Consider the following 4,958-nt stretch of genomic DNA (forward strand, 5'->3'; position numbering starts at 1 on the left):
ATGGCCTTGATTCTGCAATTAGGGCAAAACTCAGATTGGTCTGAGATGAATTTTTACCTAGAGAAAAGCTGTAGGGTTTTATTCTGTGTGCAAACACATACAATAGTCCTTTCTTCCTCCCATTTAATTAAAACTAACAGTGGTCTGAGTTCTTTTTATCTGCTCATTCCTTCACTGGAATTCAGATTTTTTGTGTATTTTTCAATGGAAATACTTTAGACCACCCTAGGTAGACGTCCACTATTTTACTGATCTTATAAAAAGTATCTATCTCAGAGATGGTTTGGTTGTTAGAGCTATAATCAGATAAAGCAGCACCATATAGAAACTGTCGCTAAATAAAAAAGAATGGGTCGTGCCCTGTTAGGCGTCTATGCCGCAAGTGATGTGTAATTTGTTACTAGCGAGACAAGAGGAGATCATTGTCCTAAGGAGTCTCAGGCTATGGGTTCTGTCACACGTTTTACTTGCTGCTGCTCCCACATTCTGGAGGGATGTGCAACCTCAAGTCCTGGAGGCATTTTGCTTGCACTATGATGAGGTGACCAAAGTGCCCCAGGAATGTGGAGCAAAGAGTTTCTTCCTGCCGCAGCCCTGCTCAAAGTGGTTTTCTCTCAAAAACTGGTAACCAGCACTTCATGTCAGTGTGACTGCATGCAAGCAGAAGCATGGAAGTGGGCTTTCTGTGCTATATTATTTCCTTCTGTGCACCATATAGGAGAATTCAGTCCATCCCCACATTAGATAAAGTGGGTTTATTAAAATTCCTGTTAACATTTATGGTAAACTTCCTACTGATTTTAATGGGATGTGGATCAAGCATGGGAGGCACAAGGATCCGGAACTAGCAGTAACGTGATCATACATTTTTAGTTTGTGTTTATGTGTGTGCACGTAAATATGAGCCAGCAGAGGGGATTGTTAGTGGTAGCAGATTAGCTCAAGCTTTACTGACAGATGAAATACAGAAGTAGAATCCTGTGGCGATGAGTGTTATTGAAAACTCTAAGACAGGCAGAAAGAAAGAAAACACAAATGTAGAAAAACAGAGTCTTGGTTTGTGCGATTACTGAATATGTGTTAAAAACAACCACAGAGCGCTGGAGACCAGAGCTGACCCAAAGCTGAGAAGCAAAAAACACCGAGGCATGGACAAAGGCCATAAATCACTCTGACAGACCTATCATTAGATCTGTAGGAAAGACCACCTAGAAGGCCAGAGGGAGGTCTTCTCCAGTCTTCTGCTGGAAAGCATTATGGCTGGAGATATGCTGCTTGCTGTAGAACTGCAGCTATTTTGAACACTAATAATAGTGTTTCTTTCCAGTTAGTATAAAGCAGGAATTGTTTCCCATGTGATAGCAGAACTATTTCATTTCCTAGGCTGGCCTGTCATAACCCAAGAGCAAAGAGTTACGAGGTCATTTCATTATCACTTCAGTATTAAACTATCTTGATGAGCCAGTAAAAAATTATTAGATGTGTTTTCTCACAGCTTGAAAACATCGTGTCTATTTTCTTTTCAAGGAGTTGTTATGACCTCCAGTACAGATAAGAGTTTTCCCCGATGGGGATAAAACAACTTTGTTAAATCATGCATCTCAGCAGCATTTAAACAGGGCATTTTGTCAGAGAGAGAGAGAAAGAGAGAGATTCTGCCTTTTCTCCCAGTGTCAAAGAGTGTATCTGACAAAAATGTAATCCTCTTTTCCTTTCTGTGTTTCAAAAAGATGGCTATTGTCAGCTCTGTTTGTTTATTTACTTATTTCATGGGGAGGAGGAATCATTTATTAAAAAGTTCACTTGGGAAAATTGAAACTATTGTAACTTGTTTACAAATGGTCTATTGACAACCAGCCATGCTTAATTTTCATGTGTCATCCGAATATGCCATAGATGACATACTAGAGTGTGCGAGGAGACTATCAAACATGGGCTACCATTGGTCTTTCTTCTTCAGGTAGTTGATAAACCTTGTGTTCGTTTCTCATGACTCTTGAAGGTGGACTAAGCCTGCTTATAGACATCTTGCCTCTCTCTAAAGAGAACAAACTGAAAATGCAGCCAACGGAGTATCAAACTGAATGTTAATCGGATGTTCGAAAAGTTTAATGAGGTTCCTTGTGCGTGGGTCATTCTTGACACCTGGCAATAAAGTACTCCAGGCTGGGCTCTATATGGTTAAGCTGAGTGACGCTCAACACGGGTGCATAGAAAAGGATGAGGCAGAGCTGAATATTTCCAGCATCCTCATGCATGCATTACTCAGCAATGGCTTGTCCTAGAGTCTCGTACTAATTATGACCTGAAAGAAAGGGTAGGGTGGTGTATGCTGGCTTTTTGAAGCATCAGACTACCAGTTTCACGGCCAGTTTTTCACTGTACTAACTTCTTCATTTGCAGATTCAAAAAGGAAATGCATGTGACATATGCATCCAGCAGTTTTGTCTAGCAGTACTAAGTATAATGAGATTTTAAGAACAGTGTTTTATAACACGGAAATACTACTTTTGTGTTTCTTTCACCACAAGTATTGAGAGCTCCATTCAACACCGAACACAAGCTCCCCAGCTGGTGCTGAGCCCCATGCTGCTGCAGTTCAAGTGCAAATGCTGTCACACACAGCTAATTTAAAGCTAGCCCAGGCGTTGCTGTGCTAAACCAGACATCCACAGAAGTAACTGGTAGTTTTTCAAGCAGGACTAGAACTGCATCCTGCAGTCTGTAACAATCCATTTAACATCTGTATTGCATTTGCCACTGGCTTCTGCTAAAACTGGGACACTGGATAAGATCAAAAAGTTTGCCAATAGGCTAAGAAAGAAGAGTTGACTCTGAAGAGTTGACTAAAACAATTTCCAGTTTAAAAAGACAAATCAGTATGTGAAGCAACTTCTGGTTTTGTCCCTCAGTGCTTAGTATAATGTTAGCATAATATTGGAGAAAAATGGACAAAAAAATGGGCAAAATTACCAGCTAGGTGGCCGTAGTACCACAAAAGAGTGAACAGGAAAGATGGTTTAGGCCTGGAGATCAGTGGACCAGGATGGTTTTTCGACATCTCTGCCACTAATCTATTGTGTGACACTAAACAAGTCACTTCTCTGAGCTATCTGCTTGAAAATAGAATTGATAAAAGCCTCATTTCAGGCATGTAGAAACACATTTAAAGGAGCTCTATAGACAACAGTGATGATTTCTTTAAAGTATTTTAAAAATGCTCTCCAGTTTACCGCTGTGCAAGCTCAGTTGTGTCTGTCTCAAGCACTGAAAATCACCATTTCTATTTGACCAAAGGTGAAAATGTTTTCTCATTATGACAGCCCTTGAATTTAATCAGGAGTTATTTTTTCCATTTCATATTAGTATTCCTTTAAAGTAAATGGTAGGTTTGGTTTGTTCCATGGTTTGTATCCATCTCTTTTTATCAAAGCAACAGTCTGAGCTGGGGAAGGACTGCTCTGTCTTGGGCAACCTGTACTGCTTTTCCATAGCACGTGATTCCTTGAGTCAGATGAAACCCTCCTGTTTTTCCATGAAAGTTGTCCCTAAAGTCACAGTCTGCACATGACAAATCCCTTGTCATATGGACGATGGTTCAGTTTTTCCTCTGAGTTTCACAGGTGCTGGGAAAATAAGATTTGCCTATTTGGCACGTTTGAGGGCAACAGGATCTCCATGTCTGCCCCACACCATGTGCAGTGATCCTCAGGGTTGAACATACCTGACCTGTGCAGCGTTAGTCCCTCTCCATTGACATCAGGCCTTGAGTACTGTGTCCGGTTCGGAGCTCCCCAGTTCAAGAAAGACAAGTAGTTCACTGGAGAGAGTCCATCGGAGGGCAATGAAGATGATGAGGGGACTGGAGCATCTCCCTGATGAGGAAAGGCTGAGGGAACTGGGTCTGTTCAGCCTGGGGAAGAGCAGACTGAGAGGGGATCTCATCAATGCTTCTAAATACCTTAAGGGTGGGGGTCAAGAAGATGGGGCCAGGCTCTTTTCAGTAGTGCCCAGCGACAGGTTAAGGGGCAACAGGCACAAACTGAAACTCAGGAATTTCCATCTGAATGTGGGGAAGAACTTCTGTACTTTGAGGGGGGCAGGGCACTGGCACAGGCTGCCCAGAGAGGCTGTGGAGTCTCCTTCTCTGGAGATACTCAAAACCCACCTGGATGCGACCCTGTGCAACTTGGCGTAGGTGACCCTGCTTTGGCAGGGGGGTTGGACTGTATGATCTCCAGAGGTCCCTTCCAACCCCCACCATTCTGTCATTCTGTGATTCTGCGATCTGCCCGGAAAGGAGCTCCTTGGACACCAAGCCAAACTGCTTCTCGTTGTAGAAGCGACCTCTCTTGATCCCTTTAACAAATTCATCAGTCCAAAATGGCCTTTGGCAGTTGCAAAATGGTAGTGTGGTGCCTGGGCTGCAACTTTGGACCAAAGGAGGGGAGAGTGGTATTAAGAACCGAGCGCCCATCAGCTTTAATAGCAGGGAAGCAGTTAAAACACCAGTATTTTAAAACTTTTACTTCAGAGAGCAGTTGCTGTAGGGGTTTTGTACCCCAGAGAATATCTGTTGCCAGCCATCACTTCCTACGTGTATAAAGTTAAGCTGAAATTGTCTACAGTTGTGAAACTGTGTATTAGTGTCAGCAGGTAAAAGGGAAAAAAAAAAGGAAAACTGAGAAGTGGCCCAGAGACTCCATTTCTGGCTGCAGGGGCCATCTGAGCTGCCAGCCACAGAGCAGCTTGGGCAAACTGAATTCACCATGTGCTCCTCACCACACCACCTGCACTCAGCCCATCACATTGCCCTTCTGCTGGATGACCTCTAACATCCCAGACCTCAAAAGAGCACCAAACAGCAAGCTCTTCTTTTCTCCAATCAGTCTGTTGCAAGAAGTGTCATTCCTTTAATCAGATTCAAGATTTTCCTTCTCAAAACTATAGTGACTTGA

Source organism: Cariama cristata, unplaced genomic scaffold, assembly GCF_000690535.1.
Source record: "Cariama cristata isolate BGI_N322 unplaced genomic scaffold, ASM69053v1 scaffold731, whole genome shotgun sequence".
NCBI classification, from domain to species: domain Eukaryota; kingdom Metazoa; phylum Chordata; class Aves; order Cariamiformes; family Cariamidae; genus Cariama; species Cariama cristata.